The sequence below is a fragment of the Cupressus sempervirens genome, chromosome 3 (genome assembly GCF_028749045.1).
Source record: "Cupressus sempervirens isolate cs-2001-9-10 chromosome 3, ASM2874904v1, whole genome shotgun sequence".
Classification (NCBI taxonomy): domain Eukaryota; kingdom Viridiplantae; phylum Streptophyta; class Pinopsida; order Cupressales; family Cupressaceae; genus Cupressus; species Cupressus sempervirens.
The window spans coordinates 300,573,566-300,599,976 of record NC_143120.1 but is presented as its reverse complement, the minus strand read 5'-3'; the positions used below and the strand labels follow the sequence as shown (position 1 = coordinate 300,599,976).

Sequence of the window (26,411 nt, the reverse complement as noted above, 5' to 3'; positions counted from 1 at the left end):
GAAAACTTCAACAGTTTAACATTTGTAGCATTAAAGGTACTTTATGGCGTTGTGCAGATGAAACGAAGCACACGTCCTTTGCTTGAATACTGTGTTGTTGAATGCCATAGAAATTCCTCGTAAGAGCTTTTGCAAACAAAGCAAGTCAGAGAGTACCGTGGAATAGCCTAAAAAATAAGAGCTCAATATTATAATGCAAAATATCAAAATAGTCATTATTTGGAGTAAGACTGTCTTTTCAATTGATTCATTGACTATATGAGATTGTTGATCATATATTACATGTTATAATGTTTTAAATGGAAAACCATAAACTTAATGCATGGGGCAAAGTGGAAGTGGTTAATTGAAATTGTTCATGCTAGGAAATTGTTCATGCTAGATTAATGATCTTCCAGCTTGTAAATCTGTTATGAAATAGTGTCTTATCCATAGTTAAAAGAAAAAAAAATTTGAAAAGTACATAACAAACCAAATTTTTTTGACTTGGCAAAAACTCCATAGCTTAAAGAGTACTAAACATTTAAACTTATTAAAACAACATAACATTTATTTGCAAAATTAATTTTCAAAATGTATTAAATAAAAAAGTTAGATCAGAAAAGATGTGTTTTAACCATTATTTTACCTCTGTACCCACTCTGCCAAAAAAGTAATACTTGCAAAACATGATAATATAGTTAAGTTATTAGGGTTGTGAAAGAAAATAGGCTTGTGATGTGTGTTAACTAATAATGAATAGTATCTGCATTACTTTTCTCTTATAATCTTGTAAGGTGTAACAATCACGAATAATTTATAATACTATGAAGTCATGATTAGGAAGAATAATTATATTTTTAACTCTTAATAATAAAGAAATTATGATATTTAAGTCGATAGGCTTCACTCCTTGAAAATCAGTGACTGGAATGTGTTCGGATATTTCGTCAGTCTTATGCTGGGAAATCTGCGAAAGTTTTCATTGGGTTGTTTGGTGGTTCGAAACGCTTGCCCTACAGATGATCTATTCTACAAAGGCTGCCTGCTTCCAATGTCATTACGGAGATCTTCGAGCATCGAATCCGAGTCAATGATAACCCCTATCATGAAGTTTGAAGACATGGGCCTCAGGCAGCAGAAACCTAACGGCCATGGTGTCAAGAAATCGGTTCTGAAGCGGTCGGTTTCATGCAGCTACAAGCAAGGGCCAAAGATTGCGTCAAAGGAGCTTATTTCTCTCAATTTTTGACACAAATTGAACTTTGTTGGAGAGAATATTTCTGCAGAAGAGATGCCTAAATCCAGGGGCTGGCGTATCCTAGCATCATTGACGGCACTAAACGGATGTAAAGCTTCAACAAATTCTGTCATCAACTGCTTCACCAGCAAAATGCTCTTGATATGTATGACTGGTGATGCACTCAAGATATGCCTCACACTTTAAAGGTAGGAAAGCATACCATTCAAAATGTGTAGGATCAAAATAGATGAATGGAAATCAAGGCCAGCTCCAAGGCAATCCAAAGCTTGAGATAATGTTAGCAATTGAGGACAATAATAAGTCACAGTTTCTATTTGTCAATTTACAATCTGGTGCACCAATGCAATTATTATCATGCTAGAAGAAGAAATTGGAATGATAGACAAGCATCTAGAATTGAAGGCTATGACAGGATACTCAAAGGATGCATGGTTTCCTAGGATGTTAATAAATTAGACACTAAACCTACAACGCTTTGGGAAGATCAGGGGAGTAATGCTTTGGAAATGCAATAATTGATTTGAGAATCATTGTTAATCATAGGTAGATTTTGATAATTTGTTGGTTTGAATTCTTACGGAAAGAGGACTTTGAAGGGTGATTTTGTTGTATGTTTGGAAGAACAATGACACTTTCTCACTCTACATATCATTTCCAAATGTACTTTTTATATTTCAATCTCATATACACCAATTTAGGAGCCGAGTTAACATTTTAAAACTATTCCATAGTCTATTACCTTTTTTAATGGAATAGAATGAAGACAAATTATTGGTGGCATGTCAAAAGCCAATCTTAATTTGGGAGATTTCAGGATAATTTTCAAAGATTTTAAGGTCAGTCACACCCTTCCTTTCTTAAGAACATTGGACAAATCCATTAGGAATTAAATCAAAGTGAAAAATGTTTAATGAAATTTAGGCATTGTACAAGGGAAATGATGGATGAATGTAACAAGTGAAGGCAACTTAGTGATAAGCTATGGAGGAAGGAAGTGATATATATCAGTGGTTTGTGAGGGTGATTTAAGACTAGGAAAAATAATTCCTATAAAGGCATAGAATAATAAGTACTTGATATATTCTTCAATAGTATAGTTTGGATTGAATAGTCTTAGATATTAGATTTGATTCAACATTAAGAAAACATTTAAATTACCAATCAACACCACTTATAAATATGTTGACTCAAAAGCTATTGTTGTTTATAAGATGTTTACTTCATGGAGAATTTTGTTAGCTTCAATTTAGGCTTCCTTGAGATGCAATTCAATTAAACATTATATTTTATGTCTAATATATTGTCCTATAATAGTTTTTAATAAAATGGATCATACTATAGAGTTGTAATTAAATTAGTTTTTTTTCTATTGTGTGATTTTCTATCAATAAAAAAGGTGGTTAGATAACACATTACTCTTAGTGATTTGATTCAAATTGATGAGTGTGGGTTTTATAGTCCCATGAGAAGTGACGTAGAGGATGTGGAGAAATGTTGAGTGTGTCTATTTCCATTCTTGTGCTTGTAATTTGGAGAATCTTTAGATAGAGAGAGCTTATGATGGTAAAATATTGTTGCAAAATAAGAGCACCTAATTCTAAATTATTTTAAAATGACAATAATATTCAGTCACACATAGAAATTTGTAATTTTTTGTTGCATTAACGTAAGGAAAACCATAGCAGCGTAAATTTACAATTAACAGAGTTAATGTTGCATGCATATTTAATAAAGAAATTGACTGCAATTAGTTTGTGTCAAAATATATCTATTCAACTCAGATAATATAAAAATGTTAAGAAAGTGTAATTTTCATACAAAACACATCAATGAATTTCTATAGACACTCTGAGAAATTAGGAATATATCAATAGACAAAATGGTATAAAAAATGACATGGATATTTCAACTTAGATTGAAATTTTTAAGAAAGTCTAATTGCACTTTAAATCCATAGTCAAAACAACATTGTTTTATGTAAGCCATCTTTAATTTGCATGAGAAACTTAACTAACATAAACAACTTAAATTCCTCATAACTTTTGAAATACAAGTGAAAAGTAATATGAAATTAAATATCCATAAAAAGCACGGTCAAAGGCCATATTTTTTCGGCCTATTACATGGATAGGGTTGGAGTAGGCATACAACATAGTGCACCGAGAGGTTGGGAGTCTCCATTCACTTCATGGATATGTAGTGATACTCTATTTAGAAACCAAATATCTTCTAAGAGTTTCATCAATAGATTCCCATCATAGTCTTAATTTTCCTTATCAAGATGAATTGCTAATGCTTCAAGAGAGGGGTTTCTTTGAAGTAAGAAACTTATTATTTCAACTTCTTTCTAACTATAGTAAAAAAATATTTATATTCATTTTAAATGTCATATAAATAGGTATAACCATCTCCCATATTGTAATGTAGAATTTAAAATTTAAGAAAAATTACAAAATCTTAATCTAAAAAAACCGCTTTATCTATCATTCACTGAAATTAAATACATATGACCTAAAATTACAAACATATACAATTAGTCAAGAATTTCTAAAGTTTTTACATCTGAAAATTTTGAAGTTTGTGAAATGGTGTGAATATTGGAAATCCATTTCTCAGAAATCCATTTCTTACAATTCCAAGAATATGTTAAATTTTATCAAGGGCTGAAAAGTGCCTAAGATGTAAAATAACATTGCTAGAAGTTTCCTATATCTAGGATAACCATCATGGGAGTGACAAGAAGAAATAAACACTCAACATAATGGATTGTAGATAAGAATGGTGCATATCAACTTGAAGTGACCAAGAGAAACACTTAAAGTATCATAGCATGGTAGTGGATTACCAAGTTATGTAGCATCGTTCATACTTTGAGCCTTTTTTTACTTAGAAAACTAATATGAATTTTCAAGAATACTATGAAAAAATGACAAAAGATGGAACTTGGGTCGACCATTGTGAGATTTATGTAGCCTCCAAGGTGACTCAAACTAACATTCACATCCACAATTTGAAGGGCCAATTATCCCAAATCAACAATTTTGCTAGCTCATATGCTCCTACACTCCATGTCATATATCATGATGGAAACCACTACAATAGTATATACTTCATTAATAACAATGTCAATGCTTCTATAGCACTCATGCTTTTGGAGAAGGATAATGAAAGCTCAAGTCATAATATCCAAGAGCCTATAAAATTCTTTATAGATGAAAAATGGTGCAAAGATCATAATAAAAGCTGCAAAGAAGATAAATTATTGAAAAGACAAGATGAAACTCGATGAAAGAAAAGTTTAACAAGGTGTATTGGGTATCAAGGAAGAGAAATTTATAAATATTTTAAAATTATGTTAACAATGATTTACTATGAATTGACATGCTGTGAATATATAAATTGACATCATTTGATACATTTAAAACTATCAACATAACCCTTAAACCCTTCAAAGGTGCAAGTGCTAGTACAAGCTCTCACATTTTTTGAATAAGTGAAGTTTTATTGTTAAGCATAATTTATGTTAGTTGTCTTGTTAACCAGGTTTTTGTATTTGGATGTTTTGGTGAGGACCAAATGTCTTTCTTCCACTATTTGGTTCTTTTGAAAGTCAAGTTGAATGTTTGGAGAAGAACCCTGAAATATTATATAAGAGGCATGTAATGGGGGAGTGGCGGTGAATGATCATCTAAGATCAAATGTCAAGTCTCATATTCCCAATGACCATGAATATTTTGTTTCTAATGGGGGTAGAACTAGTGAGAAATCCATAAAGAAGCACGTTGTTAGTGGGATTTATAATGTAAAAGGTATGTTGGATTGAATTTTTCATTATTAGAAGCAACATAATAGCTACGTGAAAGTAATATTATTCATTTGAATTTTATTTATGATGTATGAAGTTACTATAGCAAATGGTGGTAATATATATTCAATGAAATTATCATCTAGCAGTGAAAGCACAATAGTTGAGAATGAAGTTAACAAAATAATTGATAGAACTAAAAGTTTAGAGGAATTCCTAGTTGAATCAATCTCTAATCTTATGGTAAGTGATATCATTCAATGAATTCTCTTTAATCTTACAGAGCAATGGTTTTTTTTGAGGAATCTATAGAAGATCCAACCTTGATGAGAGAAAACATTCCTATATCATGGGAAGCATGATTTGGAGGAAAAGAAGGAAATGGGAATGTTGCATCTTCTCATGGAAGTGATAAAAGTAGGAAATTTTTTTGGGTAGTGTTAGCTATACCAAAGCCTTCTCAAGGAAAAATAAGCACCGACCTAATTGAAAATGTTGGTAGCATTTCCTCAAGTTAGATGGGATTTATGATGAATAGGTGGCAACCAAGATGTCTTTAAAATGTAGGAAATTTATGCTTTTTAATGCAACGATGCAAGTACTTCTTTCATATGCACCTTTTTCCCAACTTCTACAAGCCTTCAAATTTCATGATATCCCAGAGGTCAATGTTGGTCTATTACATGTTTGTCACTTGCTCATGCTCAGTATAAAACCAAGTAAGCATATGATAGAAATTTCTATTATATTGATATTGTGGAGAAACTATATCCTTACTATTTTTGAAGTGCTTAAATTTTTTTCAAAAAACATGATTGGTTTCACCCTAAAAGCTTTAGTTTCTCAGTCAGGTTGGCTATCTAAAACTTAGGGCATTTGTTCAATTTTTGGATGAGATTCAGGAGGAGAAACCTATTGATTCAATCCTTGAAGAAAATGATAAGATATTGGATGGCTTGAAGCTGGGAAGTCTTTCTATCTAACAATGTCTAACCATGTACTTAGGATTGTGAGTCTTGACTAACCACTTAGTTCTTTTGGAAGACCCAAGTATGTATTTTCTCTGAATCAAATAAGGATTACATTTTTATGAATTATTAAATTAAAGTCTACATAAACTTGAGGCTTTTTTTTCTTGAATGCCCTTGGAATAGAAATTATTTATCATTTATTTCTTAATATATTTTCTTACATTGTTCATTAAAATATGCATTCATTAGTTGAATGTTTATTTGATGTTCATTGATTTGTCAATAACATGTTTAAAAGTGTGCTTAGAAACTTGTCTTGGAATATGAAGGCATATATTTGACAAAAAAATCTAAATGATCAATTTTTCATTCCTACACATTACTCTTCTTATGAGCCCCTAGATAAAATAGAAAGTCTATCTAGAAAGATTGGTTTGGCATCTGGTATGTCTATTTTGTTGAGAATTGTGTCTTAACCTTGTAAGCTCTTTTTTTGGATAACTCTAAAAAAATTTTAGAAAAATTCTAGAATTTTTTTGTGGTAGTTTTCCACATGTTTATGAGTTGGAAAAAGGTGTATGAGTTGTTAAAAATGTGTAAACAACTCATTATATGACTTTTATGGGGGTTTAAACTAAAGGACAAAATTATGGATGAAAATGGTATTCTTGAAGTTACAATTACAAGTGGGTAATATGTGGCATGGTTTTTTTTTCTATGGGTTTGGCCCATGGTTTTGTAAAGCCACAAATAGTTTCCAAGTGACATATCACTATAAAAGGAGGGCTTGGGGATGTGTTTGAATCATCAAGTTCAATTTGCAATACTACTGCTAGGAGTACCTCTTTGAGCTTGAGTTTGAGTTTGAGTTGTGGTGATGCGCTCCTGTAAGAACCTGCATTTCAAGTGTATTGTAATATTATAGATTTGAGAATATATTGTGCCAATTTTGGATAGTGGGGTTTTTCTCCCAAAAGAGTTTCCCCATGGTGATCATTGTGTTATGAATTTCTTATTATTTAGATTATGCTATTATGCATTTCTTGAGATCTCTACAATAGTTAGTTGAATTTTCATAATCATCCTCTCAAAGATTAGTGTATGAAGAAATTTTACAAACCTTTTCTCCCTTACAAGTGGTATAAGAGCCTGGCCAATTTTGGTTCTATTTGTTGGGCACAAGGGTTTTTGATCTAATAAAGGTTTGAGTTGGAGCTTGTGGAGAGGCTTTTTATTTCTATATTGCAGGATTGCAAAGATGGCAAGCACATTAGGGAGAATTGATGTAGAGAATTTTTATGGCACAAAATTTGAGATGTGGAAGTTGAAGATGGAAGACCTATTGGTTGATTAGGATTTATGGGATATAGTTGATAAAAAGAAGCTAAGGCCCACAGGTCCAACTTTAGCTGTAGAGTATGATGTGAGAAGCTAGAAAGTGAAAAGTCTCATCAGATTTTGTCTTACAAACTCTATAGTGATTAATGTCCTTGAAGAACCTACTGCAAAGAAGTTTTGGAAGAAGCTAAGTGAGATCTATCAAGCGAAATCACTTATGAAATAGATTTTCTTAATGAAGAAGTTGTATTCCTTGAGAATGGAAGAAGGTGGAAAGAATTCTGAGCAGTTTGAAAGTTTTAATATGTTGGTGACTTAGTTGACCTCAGTTGGGGTGTGGATGGATGAAGAAAAAAGGTGCCAAATATTGCTATGTTCATTGCCAGATTCATGGGACAGCCTTGTCATGGCCATAGGGAGTACTTCATTTGTCCTGAAGATGGATGACATTGTTGGTTCTCTCCTTTCTGAAGAGATGAGAAGGAATGTCTCTCTAAATGCCAAAAATACTTTGAGTGTTCAAGGAAGACCCAAGGAAAGAGGCAAGAATGAGAAGTAGCATGCCCACTCTATGTCCAAGAATAAGGGGAGATCAAAATCTCATGGTAAGTCCAAGGTGATCTAGTAGAATTGTGACAAACTTGGACACTTCCAAAAGGACTACAAAGATGAAAAGAAAAATAAGAAGAAGCAAGATTCTGATTCTGAGTCGAAGAAGGAAGATGGAGATGCTTTCATCATAGCCTTGGCCACTTATGGAGGTGAATTTGCATGGTTGATAGACTTAGGTGCATCTTTTCTCATGAATCATAATAGAAATTGGTTTAGTAAATATGAAATGTTTGATGATGGTAAGGTGTATTTGGGTGATAATTCATTTCTTGATATTGTTGGCCATGGAAGTATTTGTGTGAAATTTTCTGATGGTAGAATTACAAGATCTAATGGTGTCTTGCATATCCTAGGACTAGTAAGGAATTCATTATCTATTAGTAAACTAATATATGTGGGTGTGCCTGTAGAGTTTTCTGAAGTAGGTGTAAAAATGGTGAAAGGTGCTATGGTAATAGCAAGAGGAAGTAGATTGGGTACATTGTACCAGCTTGATACATGCATAATTGATTGCAATAGATCTTCTTATAAGACTTCTTTGTTTGAGGAGGAGAGGGTTTCTCTTTCAACAGATGATCATGGTGTCTAGGTACCCAAGGGTGGTCTATCAACTAAATCAAAGTTACTTGTAGAGAAGACTATGTTGTCACACTGGAGACTCAACCACATTGGTGAGAAAGGTCTACAAAATTTAATAAACAAAAACTTTGTTGATGGGTTGAATGACTACAATCTTGAGTTTAATTTTTGTAAACATTGTATCTATGTTAAATAATATCTCATTCAGTTTTAATCAAGTTCTCATAAGTCTTCATGTATTTTGGATATAATCCATTCAGATATATTTGGACTAGTTGATGTTCCTTCTATTGATAGGTTAGTTTATTATGTTTCTTTCATTGATGATTTCAATAGAAGAACATGGGTTTATTTTCTTAGAAGTAAAGCTAAAGTTTTTAGTTGTTTCAAAGGATTTAAAGCAATGGTTAAGTTATAGACTGGAAAGAAGATAAAGTGTTTGAGAACTAATAATGGTGGTGAATATTGCTCCAATGATTTTGAATTTTTTTGTAAAGATTGTGGTATTAAAAGAGAGAGGGCAACTCCATATTCTCTATAGTAGAACAGAGCTATAGAAAGAATGAACAGGACATTGATGGAGATGGCTAGGAGTATACTGAGTGGAGCTAGACTAGAACAAAATTTTTGGTCCAAAGCTATAGCCACTACCTACTACCTAATAAACAGGTCTCCTACATCAACTCTTGTTGATAAGATGCCAATGGAAGTGCAGTTGGGCCACAAGCCTTCATTTAGACATCTGAGAGTTTTTAGTTATGAGGCATATGCTCATGTGCCAAATGAGAAGTAGACGAAATTGAACAAAAAATCTATCAAATATATCTTCATTAGATATAGTTATAGTGTGAAAGGATACAAGCTTTGGGATTTTGTTGCACAAAATTTTACTCCAAAAGTGTTATTTTTGGATAAACTAAGCCTTCTTCTATTATAGTGTAGGGTAAATGTATAAAGCTATGTCATCTTTTAGGGTGACTTATCAAAATGACTAAATTGGAGTATTTCTATCTAAATATTAATTTTTTTCAAACATATGATTTGGATAAATTCATTCTAGCTAAGTTATATATGATCTCACACTTTTGCAATTGGAAATGTCTATTAAATGCATGTTTTATACTAGTTTGTATCCAATTACTAAAGAAATAAAATTATTTAAAAAAAATGGCATTTCAATAACTCTTACTATTTTTATGGTATTTTTTTATTAACATATAAACACCATTTTATAGAGCTTAGAGTCAAGAATATTCATGTATAGGGTTTATAGTATTTTAATTAGATATAGTATATTGTAATTAAAGAATTCTATAAGCACACATTTTAAAACTCAAAAAGATGTTGATTTTGAGAAAGAAAAAATATTAAATAATTTCAATTTTAAAAAAAAATTATGTAACTTTCTAGAGGAGAGAGTCCTCTTCTAGAATGTATAATTTCAATCTTATTTAGAATATGTTTATTTTGAAAAATATGGTTGGAGATGAAAACTATCGATTTCAAGTAAATTGAAATTTGAATAATTAGAAAAGAGAAAATATAGGTCTAAAGAATTTTTTTATTTTTGATTGTTCTAGCTATATATCTTAACTATAACATAGTTTGAGATCAAAGGGAAATAATTTTATTTCCAAATAGTTTTGTAGTGGGAACTAGACCCCTAATTTTCAACATTTTTTAGCAGCTAAAATAGGAAAACATATCAATTCTTATTCCATAAAATTATTTAAAAATATAATCATAAAATTCATCCATTTCTACACATTTCATTAGTTTGCATCATTTTAAAATTCAAAATAATAATAGAAATTTTTATGTCATTGAAGGAGAACAACTATACTTTTGTTAGCCTTTTCCTTTACAAAATGGTGACACATGTTTGTGCTTTTACCCTATAGCCAAAATAGATAAAAGAAAAGAGAAATGTGATTCATCTTCCTACTACACCTAAGAAACTTAAATTGAGGCCCTTACAAAGACAAGTTGTTGAAGAGAGCTCTACGAGTTCTAAATTGTTAGAGGAAGAGGGAGAACCTGATCATGAACTTGAACTTGAATGTTAACTAGATATTGTTTGAAGGTTTGATAGAAAAAGAAAAGCACCAAAAAAGGTATGGATATTCTCCTAATGATTGGAGGTGTATATTTTCTTTGAATGCTAATATTGATGAACTAAAATCTATAGAAGAGTCTCTTGGTATGAATGAGAGATGGCATCTCTTAAGAGGAATGACACATGGGACCTTGTACCATTTCTTGAAGGGCAGAAGCTTGTTGTTTATAAATGGGTGTTCAAAAGGAAGATTAGTTTAGATGGAAGCATTGAGAAGTATAAAGCATGATTGGTTGCAAAAGGTTACTCCCATGTTGCAGGAATTGATTATGGTGAAATTTTTTCTCCTATAGAAAAAATGACATCCATTCAATTTTTACTTTCTATTGTAGCAACTTATGATCTTGAAGTTGAGAAAATGGATGTAAAGACAATTTTCCTTCATTGAGATTTGCAAGAAGAAATTTATATGGCATAGCTAGAGCACTTTGTGGTTAAAGGTAAAAATAATTTGGTCTGTAAATTGAAGAAATCCCTTTATGGTTCAAAAAAAGTCCTAGGATGTGGTACTAGAATTTTGATAGATATGTATTGAGTTTTGGATTTTTGTGATCCAAATTTGATTGCTATATATACTACAAGTCTGATGGTGACTATTTATTGATTATTGCCTTAAATGTTGATGACATGTTATTTGTTTAAAAAGGAAAAGGTTTGATTACAAAATTTAAATCTTACCTCTCAGCAAAGTTTGAAATGAAAAATGTTCGTTTAGTAAGGTACATTCTAGTAGTGGAGATTATAAGAGATAGGAAAATTGGAAAGCTTTGGCCTGGACAAAGTAAGTATGTCGGTATTATTTTGAGAAGATTCAATATATAGGATTTGAGACCATTGAGTGTTCCTATTATTATGGGAACAAAGCTTTCTAGCTCATAGTGTCCTTCATCCCCATTGGAGATGGAAGAGATGTGTCAAGTACCATACTAGAGTGCTATTGGAAGTTTGACGTATGCTATGGTCTATACAAGACTAGATATTGCCCAAGTGATGGGAGTACTTTCCCATTATATGTCTAATCTAGGAATAGCACATTTAGATGTAGTAAAAAGAGTTTTTAAATACTTGTGGTTTACCTTAGACTAATCTATATGTTTTTATGGAATAGGATATGACCATTCCTTGGATATTTAAGGCTATGTGGATTTAGACTATGCTAGTGATGTTGATAGTAGAAGATCCACCAATACATATATGTTTGCATTATTTGGTGGTGTAATCAATTGGATGAACAAGCGATAAGTTGTGGTCACTTTGTCCACTGCAAAGACAAAGTATATGGTAGCTACTCATGCCTGCAAGGAAGCTATCTAGCTAAAGAGACTGTGTTCACATATAGAATTCAAATAGGGTATAGTGACAATTTATAGTGACAATTAGAGTGCAATCTACCTAGCAAAGAACCTGACATTTCATGCTAGGGCCAAGCACATTGATGTAAAATATCATTTCTTGAAAGATATGGTTGAGGATGGAAAGTTGAAGCTAGAAAAGGTCGAGACTTTGGTGAATGTTGCTGATGTATTAACTAAGCCTATAAGCACAGAGAAGTTCAGATGGTGTTCAGAGTCTATGGGCCTCTTGGGCCCTAGCAATTAAATTCATGAAATTATGGATCCCCTGAATCTTGCAAGGTGTTCAACAAGTGAGAGAATGTTGAGAATTGTGTCTCAACCTTTCTAGCTCTTTTTCTAAAAAAACTCTAGAATTGTTTTGTGGTAGTTTTCCACATGTTTATGAGTTGTTAAAAATGTGTCTATTCTCTAGAAAAATGTAGAAGGGCTATTTTTAGAGTGTAAACAACTCGTTATATGACTTTTATGGGGGTCTAAACTAGAGGACATAATTAGAGATGAAAATGGTATTCTTGGAGTTACAAATTACAAGTGGGTAACATGTGGCATGGTTGTTTTGCCCATGGTTTTGGCCCATGGTTTTGTAAAGCCACAAATGCTTTCTAGGTGACATATCACTATAAAAGGAGGGCTTGGGGAGGTGTTTGAATCATTGAATTCATTTTGCAAGACCAGTGCTAGAAGGAGTATCTCTCTAATTCTGAGTTCGAGTTTGAATTGTGGTGATACACTCCTGCAAGAACTTGAATTGCAAGCATATTGTAATCTTCCATATTTGAGAATACATTGTGTGGGTTTTGGAGGGTGGGGTTTTTCTCTTGGAGTGGTTTACCCACTACTAGCTGAATTATGAGGTCATTGTTATTTTTATTATGTAATTATGCATTTCTTGAGATCTCTACAATTGTTAGCTGAATTTGCATAATCGTCCTCTCAAAGATTAGTGTAGGAAGTGATTCTACACACCTTTTCTTCCTTACATATTCTAGATACTCATTGTAACTCTTTGTTTTTTTTTGTTTGTTTGTTTGTTAAGCATGTATTTTTTGATGGTAGTTGTATGTGTGAATATGCGGCCTATGCTAACACACACACTTCAATCCGGTCATTGTATGTGGATTCACCCCACAATGAACATTGGATTGTTCATCCGAAAATCAGCCAACAAGATGACCTGTTGCCTTCTATCTAAATGGAGTTGCTTGTTACATATCCTCAGATTTGAGGTGTTTAAGCAACCAAACCCTCTAAGAACGAAGGATTTAAGAAATGAAATTAATCTATATGATTGTGCAAATTAATCTAGAATGAGAAATGCATTCTAATCTAGGAACAATTGAAACAAAACTAGATTAACCCATGCATATTAAGCTAAATGAAATTAAGCTAAGGATGCAAAATGTATGCAAAAATATGAGCAAATGTGAGTATGAATTTCAATAGCAATTCAATGCAAATTCTAATTCATCCTCTCCTAAAATGAAGAGATGAGGGTCCCTTAAATAGACTTTCCTGGAATCCATCAATGGTTGAGATTGATTTCAATCAACGGTCAGGATTGAAGATGAAGTTCAGTCATAAAGGAATATTCCCAAATTAAAGGGAGTTAACTGATTTAATTTGAGTAAAATAAGGAGTTAACTGATTTAATTCCTTTTTGATCAATAGTGAACTAGAAATTTCCCTTTTTGAACTAAAGAGAGATTTTGGTGAGATATTTAATTTAATAAAATGAGATATGCTCTCATAATTACCTTTTCTATTTAATTAAATAATCTTTTAATTAATTAGAGACACTTTTATTATTTAATTAAATAACTTCATTTAATTAATTAGTAAAGGCTTCCCATTTAATTAAATAACTTTATTTAATTAATTAAAAGTACGTTCTCCATTTAATTAATTAAATTAGGCACATTTATTAAATTAAATAAATTTAATTTCATAGTACATTAGCCTTAAGATATAATTTAATTTAATTAAAGTATAAATACTTAGTAATTAAATTAAATATTAATCAATAGGTTTAATGTGACTAATATGAGTAAATACTATAGGAATTAAATAATAAGCATGATGAATGCAGATTAGGGTTTTTTGCATCTGATAGTTAAGTCAAGTAGCGAGTAGCCGAATAAGAATTTGCCTAATGGAATAGGTCTTTAGGATTGGTCAAAAATAGACCAGAATTGGTATCATGGCAATGAGCCAATTTTGGGCTATTACATTTTGCCCCTCTTTGAATGAATGTGCGAGAAGTACATTCAATTCAAAGAAAATAAAAAAGCATGATGCGAGGATCAAGAAATGAGATTGGTTCTGAAATTGATGATACGAAGGCCAATTGATAAGCTTTTAAGGACTATCTCTAGAACAGAGCTTAATCCCAAGGAATCCAAGTAGAGCACCTAGATACCTAAGATTGGTAGCATTTAAAAGACAATCTCCAGAACAGAGCGTAATATTTAAGGATCCAAACAGAACGTCTAGATACCTGAAATTGATAAGCATTGAAAAGGTTTTTTTCAAAATGAAATTTAACCTTTAAGGATCCAGATAGAACACCTAGATACCCGAGAGTAATAGCATTTAGAAGACTATCTCTAGAACAGAGCGTAATCTTCAAGGATCTAGATAGAACACCTAGATACCTAAAATTGATAAGCATTTAAAAGACTATCTCCAGAATAGAGCTTAACCTTCAAGGATCCAGATAGAACACCTAGATACCTAAGATCGAAAGCATTTAGAAGACTATCTCCAGAACAAAGCTTAAACTTCAAGGATCTAGATAGAACACCTAGATACCTAAGATTGATAAAAGATAACAAGGTCCAATCATGAGTCGTAGAATCATCCCTAGAATGAGGCTTGATCCTCAAGAGTCAAGGTTTAGACTGTCCCAATACCTATCCATCAAACTCTGAGAAGAGCTGTTACAAGGTTGATCAATTGATGAAAAGATAAGCTAGATAGCAAAGATGCCAGATAGAAGGGAACAAGATGCCCCGAGCAATAAGTATTCAATGATGTAAGCATCCTGCCCCCTCGGGAGTGAAATCAAAAGATGAGACACTAGAAATAGATGCGAAGCAATATAGCAATAGAAATAGAAGAAATCTGAGAAGAGATCAGAATGATCTGAAAGAAGATTCAGGGTTGATTTGAAATGATTGCAAGGTCGCAAAGACCAATTTTGACCAAAAGTTGATTAGATTTAGCTGCGGTTGACTTGAGTTGACTATTTCGAAAACAATTTTTGAAAATATGGAGAATGTAGAGATTAAAGGATTCCAAGAATCACAAAGTATCAGAAAGATTTGGGCTGCATAAGCATTTGATCGCATCGGTCGCAAAAATTTTAAAGCACATTTTTTAGGCTCTTAAGTGTGTCAGATTTTGAATTTGATCTTGAAAATGGATTCAGAGCAACCAAAGCAGCCAAGAGGGTGATTAATCAATCATTTGTGTAGTTTATGAAAGAACATGATACTTTGAAGAGATCAGAAATCCCTCATCAGAGAAGGTGAAAGTAGGTTTACAATTGAATCGCATGCTTATGCAAGTGAAGTATGCAATGCAAGACTATGTTAAATGTAACCCTAGGTCTAGTTACTAAGCCTCGATATTTAATCATCACTGAATATAAAATAAAGCTCGTATGTTATACAATTCCCACTGACATTGCAATCATGGAAATATGAATATAACATACATTATTGGTTTTTTAGGATTAAATGTAAGCATTTGAGGCACAAGAAGCCAGAATGACTAGAACATTTGTCCCTTTTAATGTGGCAAGTTAACATAAGCATCAGAGCATAAACGCTAGGATGACCTACATGTTGCTTGCATGACAGGCACACCAAACACATGGGAGATTCCTCTTATGCTAAGTATTCAATATTCATTCTGTCCGCAACGACCCTTGCATTCGTAACCTAAGATAGAAGTGTGCTAGATATACTTGCAGTGACCCGTACATTCACTTAGGAGGATGAGTATCAATATTTACTATAGCATGAAGAGTTTACTCCAAAAAACAAGCAGAAGAAACAACATTATTGGTGTATTCGTATAAAAGGAGTCGAGGTACACATGGCCATCCAATACGAGATGGAGGCTCTTATAGTGGACACCCCTCTTATAGGAATAAATCAACTTACTGGAACTAAACCACAAACAGAAAGCAAAGAAAAGATCATGCCCCCAGTCATTACTTCTCTAGTCAAAGATGAAATCATCGAGTTGCTCGAGGAGATATGATAAAGCAAAAAACAAAGCAAACAAAGAAAAAGCCCAGCAAATCCAAACAAGTATATCATTTTTGAGTTCATTTTTTTGGATTGATGTCAAGTGCTAGTGTCCAAAACATGTTTAAAAGAAATCTCTTTAGTAGGGTGACGACCGTAGGCAGATGCAACCAGAATGACTGGTGACTGAGGTCAAAGAGGAATCTTCATGATGAAGAACCTAAGAAGGACTGAGTGACAGTAGACAGACACAGCCAGGATGACTGGTGACTGATGCAAGAGAGATCTTCCATAAAGGAATCTAGAAACATGACCTTAGCAATAGTAGGCAGACATAATTAAAACAACTAGTGACTTTTGTGAAAGAGATTCTATGAGGAGAATCTTGAAGAGAGTGACACTAGCAATAGTAGGCAGACGCAGTGAGAACCACTAGTGACTATCACGAAGGAGATTCTATGAGGAGAATCTCAAAAATAGTGACACTAGCGACAGTAGGCAGACATAGTGAGAACCACTGGTGATTGTCACAAAGAAGATTCTATGAGGAGAATCTCAAAAAAATTGACACTAAGGGGGAATGCCCCTGAGTTGTGACAAGACTCAATCCATGGATACATGAGCGGAAAGTAGGAAAAGTAAGAAAGTGAAAGCATGAAAGCGACTGTATAGAATAGCCAAAATATGCACTGCAAGATGGAGCGTCGGGAACAAGAGGCGCCTATTTACCAAGTTTTCACCTTCTTGGCGAGATCTTCCTTTTTTTGCTACCATGATGCCTATTTCTAGGTTTTCACCAATGGCACTTTTCTTGTTTTTCAATTTTTTTTCAATTTTTCTTTTTTTGAATTTTTTTGGTGTTACCAAGGCACCTATTGCTAGGTTTTCAGTAGGGTAACAATTTTTTTTAGGACTTTTTCTGATTTTTAGATTTTTTCAGAGATTACTAGCTCTCAAGAAGGATCACCTTGATTTTGTTCCAGTGTCTAGCAAGGTGTAGGACGAGATGTAGTAGCAAGCGAGTGGATAAGAAGAGATGGAAAGGCAAGGAGTATGAAGCGGTGAATGTTACCCTCAAGGAAAGTCTTCACAAGATTACCCAAGCTAGGGAAAAGGATATAACAATATGAGCTCATGGTGTAATGAAGGGTGTCATGTAAGTAATCAAAGAAAATGACCATGTCAAGAGATTGTTAAGAACTGAATTTTCTTCTTTCTTTCATTGATCAAGACCAAAGGGTTAACTGAATAGGATAGAAAAGTTTGTTATGGAGGTTATGAGTGATGAGGACTTTAGGAATGAAGACATCTAAAGGATAAGAAAGATCATGATAGGATGTCATGGATGGAAGAGTTACGCATGATGCCTATTTAATAGGTTTTCATCATGGTACTTATCCAAGGTGCCACAAGAAGTGGTTTTCACCATAGGAAAAATTTATTTATCTTTACTTTTGCTACCAAGTGCCTGTTTCCAGGTTTTCACCAAGGCACTTTTTTTTTTTTTTCTTCTTTTTGAAGTTTTAGAGTTTTTGGAAAGAATTCAAGCTTTTCTTAAGTTAGATATCACTCTTATAATGTAAGTTATGATAAGACAAGGCCATAGTAAGGTAAGCTCAAAGATACTGATAAGGTAATGGAGGGAGATGATAGGAAAATGAGAGGTAGATGGAGCATAAGGCTATTGGTTTTGGAAGACTGAAACAAGAAAGGATGGCAAGCAGGCATAAGATTTAGACAATCTCATGAGGGTGGATGAGATATTAGGCAAGATCAACATTGACACACACCTTGAAGGGTAGTGGAATGATGGAGGAAATATGGATGAAATAGATTGAGGCTTAGTTATATGAGGTAGCAAAGCCATTTTGGAGAGGGGTGGAGTAGAAGGTTTTGAAACCTTTTTAGGAAGATGCTGGGAAGGAGATGGAGTGGAAACCTTTGGAAGCTTGAATGTCAACTTTGATTTGTTTTCAATATTCAAGTCCTTCAAAAGAGACTTGGGAATCCATATAGCTTTTTATTTTTCATTAGATGCTTTGGAATGCATTTCTTCAATAATAGATTTAAGAACCCATACTTTCTTTGGTTGAGCTCTTTGAATAGTGGGCCTTTGCAGTCTCTTTTGCATATTTTCCTTCTTGACATTCACATGTCGATTAGGGGAGACATAGTGAACTTTTGAGGATGGATTCATGCACTTGTTTTTGAGTTGATCATCCAAATTTCTTCCAAAGGACTTGGGACTTGTAGATGAATGAGGCCAATATGACTGGTTGAGATGGAAAGGTGGATGTGAAGAGTTCAAGTATGTGTATCTTTTTTGATCTTGGGGTAGGGTAGGAGGAACGTGTAATGAGCTAAGAGTGGAAGTATGCGATGGAGGAACATAAGGTCCCAATATGGATGGAAGACTTGAAGGTTTTAGCTTAGATGGGTAGAGACCAAGGATAGATTTAGAAGATGTGAATGGACCATGAGTATGGATATCAGCATCTTTAGAGTGAGCAATATGACCAAAGTCATCAATAGATTTATGAGTAATTGCTATAGGAGCAATACCTTTGACAGGATTATTTAAAGCTTGAGCATAGTTTGGAAGTGAATGTAGCAAGGTAGAATAAGAGAGCAAGGGAACACTTTTCTCTTCAAAAGGAATTTTAGGTAGTATAGGAAAAGTATCCTTCTTTTGGTCTTTTGTAATCTCCTTAAGGATGGTGGAAGGAATATCTTGATCTTGCTTAGTAGAGGTGCATGAAATGGGAGATGGAGGACTATGTCATGCTTGAGATGGAGGTACGAGATCTTGGAAGACTTGAAAGGGGATGAAGGAATCTTGGTCTTGATCAACACTTGTTTCTTCATCATTTAAGTGGTCCTCTTGACATGAAACCAAATCCAAGGATGAGGGAGTATCTTAATTTGTATTTGAAAATATTTCTAGAGTCTCCATAATAGGCTCTTAAAGGGACAATGGAGGAATAGTTGGATTGGGGATAATAGGAGGAGCAACACATGGAGGTTTTGGATCTTTGCTTTGTGTAGCATGGGAGAGGTTTGCAGCTAAGTCAAGATTACCTTGAGTTTCCTTTAAAGGTAGACCTTGAGGGTACACATAGTCAACTAGGGGAGTAGTGAGTTCTTTTGGTGAATATGTGTTGGAAAGATTGGACAATTTAGAAGGTGGATGTATGTTGGAGGTAGTAGAAGTTGTGTTTGAACCATTACTAGACATGGTTTCATGAGGTTGATCCTTCTTGAGAGTAGAATCTTTAGTAGTTGAGAGCTTAGATTTTTAAATTATACCATTGTCAAAGAGATCTTGGATCTTGTTTTTGAGCTCCTTACAATGGGAAGTTTTATGTAAATTATGTTTATGATAGACACTATAGTTACTCATAAAGGACACTCCCGCCAAAGTGACCTTAGGTAAAATAATGATTTTTTCTTCAAGAAGTTCTTCCAAGGTTAATTCGTAAGATTTTCCCAAAGGTGTGAAATCACACTTTGGTTTAGGTTCCCAAGGTTTTTCTTCAAAGATATTTCTAGATTTCTTGGGTGTTTGTGAAGTGTTCTCAGATATCTTAGATTCAAGATCACAAGAATGTGATTTGTGGTTTTCATAGAAGGAAGGGAAATTTTATCTCAAGGAGAATTTGTTTGATGATGTGTTTTCCTCTTCTTTTAGTCTTTGAAGTTAATCACTCATTGATTGAATTTGTTGCTTCATGTTTGCAATAAGTAGCTTTTCTTCCTCACTAGGAACATTGGACTTAGTGCATTGGTTATTAGCCATTTTGATGTACTATGTTTCAAGTAGTGACGGCCAAGTTTTAGAACATAAGTCAAGTTGCCACAGTCATAGACAATGAAAAAAAGCTAGAACCTGGACAAGGACTATACTAAGACTGAGTCTCAAAAAGGACAAGATAATAGTAAGAATGTTGTTCACTAAGGTACAAATGGTCTGATTTAAAGGCTAGAATAGCCAAAGATTATGACCTATGCGATACAAAGTATGACAAGCATTAAGACAAGGACCAAAAAAAAAACTTATGAGACGAGACTAGTCAAAGTACAAGACACAAGTCTTTGGCTAAGTGAAGTGTCACTATGTTAAGACTGTTTGCAGACAGAGAGTGATAAACGAACATAGAAAAGGATAGTGTGTAGGCTGTAGATAGCTAAAACAAATCCAAATTGGCAAATACTGACACAAGATTTTGTGCGAAAAACCTTTACGGGTCACGCGAAGAAGTTTTACAGGCCGCATGAAGAAGTTTTCCATCTCGTGTGAAGGTCAGTTTTAGTAGTTTAATTTCACACGAAGAAGTTCACAGGGCTGCACGAAGGCTCATAACAGCAATTTAATTTTGCACGAGAAGAAAATGATTTCGCGCAAGGACCAAATGATTTTGTGCAAGACCAAAATGATTTCGTGTGAGAAGGCAGACCAATTTTACAACAACAACTAGTTTTGACAAATTTTTTGATCGTTTCAGTAACGAGGCAGATAAACAAGCATGTAGAACAGCAAGTAGGTGATTTCAAGCACGTCTGAAAATAATGAGCAAGGGAAAAAGCAACCTTGCACATGAACAATCAAGTGACTTAGTACGCGCTGATTCCTAAGAAAGCTAATTGTGTATGTTTTCGAAAAGTTTTGCAATCACGCATAGATCCCTAAAAAATAAAAGTTGGCCTCTCTAAGGTTTTTAGTAATGTTTTGACTCTGTAACTTTTATGACTCATAGGGGTGATCTCCAATCCCGGCACACTGAGGTTTCAACACAGTCCGAGAACTTAATCTTCAAGAGCTGCTGGGGAGATCTAACAACCCACAATGAACCACACCCATGGAGATTTCTTCCACAAGGACATTTATATAGCAGTTGTCACTACCACGTCAAAAATGTCTATTACAGCTCGAGATTCCGTCAACGCAGTTTGCCTTGTAGAGGGATTATCTGCTATGGTTAACCCTCTCTAAAGGTGACCAACTCACAATAGTGTACCACAAGGGGACTTAGCTTCTAGATTCAAGGTCTTGACACCTTTTCACTTTTAGCCCAATCAAAGTAGACAGATTAATCTAACATGCTAAACTAAGAGTATTTCTTAAAGATCTATGACATCAACACCCAGTGATCTATCAACCTCTCCAAAGAAAGGATGCCTCAATCAACAAGTTGAAGATTCATCTATCTATGAGATGCTCAAAGTATACCCCCACCTACAAGGAATCCATTTTAGAGAGGAGTTTCACTAGGAACCCACTCTCTCAAGATTCACGAATAGTGTTCATGGGGGTCTAATTACTATGTGTGTAAAGATGTTAGTTCCCGAAAGCAAATCTATCCAAAAGCAATCAAAGAGCACAAGGCAGTACACTTAATGCTTTAACTAATGTGAGGTGAGTCCAAAGATGTGGAACATTTAACCCCTCACACAAGCCAACACGAGTCCACAACTCAGAAACTAGTGAGTTCTAGAAAGCACAAAAGGGTTGCCTAGTGGAGCATTTAACACTTCTTTCTTATAGACCCCTCCCCTTTAACGTGGTGCTGATCTTGCAACCACAGCGTGAAACAAGGGGCTGGCAGATTAGCGAGTCCAATAACCCAAGATAGCTAATTAGATCTATCACTAGTAACTAAGCCTGCTAGATGAAAACTAATAGAGATCACAACCTAGTATCAAATTATGCATGTGTTGTAAAATGAGAACATGGAAGGAAACACACACAAGCTTGACACGAGAGATGTTCATTTTAGGTCCAAATGAAGTGTTATTAGTCAAAGAGAATTACCTGGTAATCCTCGCAATGCGCTTAGTAGATGTTTTACCTATTTTTAGCAACTTTATCACGCTTTTCCAATTGTCCCGCAAACTACTGTTATGCTGCAAAAAAAATTAGAAAAATGGAAATAAAGATGCTTAAGAGAAAACATGTTAGTGAAAACTGAAGCTTAATTATGGGAAAATAAAATTTAACTTTTTTTGTTCATTTTTATACCCATAAAAAAGCTTAGAAAATACTAAAACCTATGAAAACATCAAAAGTCAAAATTCATTTTATAAATTTATTTATCAAAAGCTAATTTTTAAAAAAAAATTATTTATTTGAAAACAATGGTTAAGCTACAAGAAATCTAGAGAAATAGAAACAGAAACAGATCAGATAAGATGAAGATCGAAAATGCTCAAAAACCAAGCTGTGACAAGATCTCGCATGAAAACTCTGACAGAGCCACGCGAAATTGTTTTAGGCTTGCGTGAAATTCTGTTACTGCCTGTGTGAAGAAATAGGTTTCGCGCGAAATTATTTTAGGCTCACACGAAATTATTTTACAGCCCGCGTGAAGAAAATAGGTGCCGTGCGAAGTTTTGTGCACTCAGGCACTTTCTCATTCGACACACAGAGAATCTTCGTGTGAAGATTCAAAATCCTTGTGTGAAGATTCAGAATCCTCATGCAAAAATAAATAGTCTAGCACGAAGATTCTTGATTTTGTATGGAACAGTACGAACAGAAAAAATGAAAATGATTAAAAAAATGCAGAAAGAGGCCAGAAAAGTTGATTTTCTTGCCCCACGGTGGACACCAAAAATGTATTCATGAATATGCGGCCTATGCTAACACACACACTTCAACACGGTCATTGTATGTGGATTCACCCCGGAATGAACATTGGATTATTCATCCGAAAATCAGCCGGCAAGACGACTTGTTGCCTTCTATCTAAAGGGAATTGCTTGTTAGATATCCTTAGATTTGAGGTGTTTAAGCAACCAGACCCTCTAAGAACGAAGGATTTAAGAAATAAAATTAATCTATACGATTGTGCAGATTAATCTAGAATGAGAAATGCATTCTAATCTAGGAACAATTGAAACAAAACTAGATTAACCCATACATATTAAGCGAAATGAAATTAAGCTAAGGATGCAAAATGTATGCAAAAATATGAGAAAATGTGAGTATGAATTTCAACAGCAATTCAATGCAAAATTCTAATTCATCCTCTCCTAAAATGAAGAGATGAGGGTCCATTAAATAGACTTTCTTGGAATCCATCAACAGTTAAGATTGATTTCAATCAACGGTCAGGATTGAAGATGAAGTTAAGTCATAAAGGAAGATTCCCAAATTAAAGGGAGTTAACTGATTTAATTTGAGTAAAATAAGGAGTTAACTGATTTAATTCCTTTTTGATCAATAGTGAACTAGAAATTTCCCTTTTTGAACTGAAGAGAGATTTTGGTGAGGTATTTAATTTAATAAAATGAGATATGCTCTCATAATTACCTTTTCTATTTAATTAAATAATCCTTTAATTAATTAGAGACACTTTTCTTATTTAATTAAATAATTTCATTTAATTAATTAGGAATGGCTTCCAATTTAATTAAATAACTTTGTTTAATTAATTAGAAGTAAGTTCTCCATTTAATTAAATAATTTCATTTAATTAATTAAAATAGGCACATTTATTAAATTAAATAAATTTAATTCCATAGTACATTAGCCTTAAGATTTAATTTAATTTAATTAAAGTATAAATACTTAGTAATTAAATTAAATATTAATCAATAGGTTTAATGTGACTAATATGAGTAAATACTATAGGAATTAAATAATAAGCATGATGAATGTATATTAGGGTTTTCTGCATTTGACAATTAAGTCAAGTAGCAAGTAGCCGAATAAGAATTTGCCTAATGGAATAGGTCTTTAGGATTGTTAGAAATAGACCAAAATTGGTATCATGGCAATGGGCCAATTTTGGGGTATTATAGCAGTTACCTCTCATGCACTAGCCAGATGTAGTGTAGTGGTGGGGAAGGATTGATAGTATTTTGGAAATCATGTTGAAGGGAGAAATTGGTTATGATTTATTAATGTATGGATTGCCCTTGTGAAATCATGAAATAAGTTTGTTCTATTTTGTATGCACAAGAATTGGTGATGTTACAAAATATGAGAGCTCTATGCTTTTCTTCTCTATCATTTGGTGGTGGTGGCTTCCATTATTGAATGTTAATGATATAATTGGTACTATTATCCTACATCAACAAAAAAAACTAATCCTAATTGGATTATCTATGGTTAGATTTGAGATTGAGGTCTAGGAATTTATGCCATAATGTTTGATTATGATGCACATTACTAGTACATAATATAAACAAAAAAGGTCTTACAAAATGAAAGATTGCATATGGATATAACTTTCTATTGAATTTTTTACTGCCTTGAAGTTAATGCTTAGTACTCCATTTCCAAGTTCCTTCCACCTTCATCTTTTCAAAGTGAAAAATCATTTAATTTTTCACAAAAGATTGCAAAAATTAAAAATCTATTTATTATGCATTATAATATTAAGTATTTATTTTATGTTATCTAGTATTAGTGCCTTCACAAGAAAATCATGAGTTTTTGTTGTATTCATTGGGATTATGTACCCACTAGATACCCTCTTTTATCTATATGTGGCAAGAAGAGTCCTAATTAGTTTCAATTTTTTTTGAACATGATATGAATTTTTTTTCATATAATCTTAAAGAATGCTAGTTCATTATCATATCAACTAGTGGCACTACTAATTTGGTTTAATGAGTTTCTGAAAGAGTAATTCCAAAGATTATTTCCATAGCCAGATTGATGCAAATGAGAAATAATCTATTTTTTGTGGATTTTATTCAAATTCTGCTCAATATATAATCAATGATTCTTCTAGCATTGTGAATTTTCTATTTTTGATGAGATTGGTTGTCCAAATTGATCTTAGTAAGTGCTTTAATTTTTAATGTCTTCTTCTGCATGTTTAAGAAATTAGAATCTTGAGTTCTTGAATGTTTTAGATTGAAACTGTGACAAAATGTTTGAATCTATTATTATAGCTTATATAATTACTAGATTATGCACTTGTAGAATCTCTAAAGTTTCTAGTGATTTTACCTATCTCTCAATAACCAACTAAATCTAAATAAATACTAAATACCTAGTTTATCTACTTCCAGACTTGTAAATCTTCTAAATTTTAATGAGATTGATTCTCCATATTGATGACCTTTTAGGGTTTAAATCTAGATTGTCTTGTACATTACCTTTGAGAAAGAAAGGCACCTTGATTTATTCATTGGTGGAGTTAATTCATATCAATTTTTGAATCCTAATTTGTATATTTTAATTTTTCAACCATTTCTAGTATTGTTATTTGGGCTTTGTTGAGGGCTTATATTCTTGAATGTGTTTTTCATTTCCTTCAAAATAAATTCGAACCTTGAATTATTCCATGTTTTAAATTGAGAATTTTCAATAAAATCTACAAGCTTCTCATCATATTATTTCTATTTACAATAATTAAATAAGATATGTCCAAGCAAATGATGCCCCTTGTTAATTATTTACCCTTTAATTGAAGAAGTTTATATCATCTCTCTCTTATTTTTGTGTCCTTATAAATATCATTATTCACAAATTCTTAATAATTTATTTTGTTAAGGCCTACTAGGATCTTGTTTTAACTTTAGCTTATCCATCGCAATACACTAATCTCCAAAACTCATAGTCTCTTAGCTAATCAACTAGTTGTTATTGCAGGCAAGAAGATGCCCAAGAGTTTCTTACTTTTGTTATGGATAGGATGCATGGTGAACTTCTACACTTGGATGGTAACAATTCCTCAATGATTATAGTTAGTGGAGAAGATGATTGGGATACTACTAGACCCAAGAACTGGAGTGTAGTGACTAGAACTGAAAGTTTTATGGATTTCCTGCTAAGTGACATCTTTAGAGGGCAACTATGAAGTGTGGTAAAATCAAAAGGTAAATATATGTCTAAATAGGTGTTGTAAAATCACATCTTTCTTATTGTTTAAAATCAATCTTTTTCTTTGTTTCATTTTATGAATATGGAAATTAAGGCTAATGAAATATTAGACTATTTGATGTTTGACTTCTAACTAACATTAGTTAGTGAATTATGATCTAAAACATTGATACAAAACACATCCATTTAGTTACATCCAAACTCATTCTTAATCACTAATATGGAATACATAAATATCATGTCTCTTACGGGTAGACTTTTTAGCTATTGAGGATATTCATTTTTTGGAAAATGGTGTAGAAGA

The 26,411-nt window shown here is 33.1% G+C and overlaps 1 pseudogene; it reads left to right on the top strand.

The window, feature by feature from the left end:
* The first annotated feature begins 1,273 nt into the window (after positions 1-1,273).
* On the top strand, positions 1,274-26,123 carry LOC149566175 (uncharacterized; annotated as a pseudogene).
* The last annotated feature ends 288 nt before the right edge of the window (positions 26,124-26,411 follow it).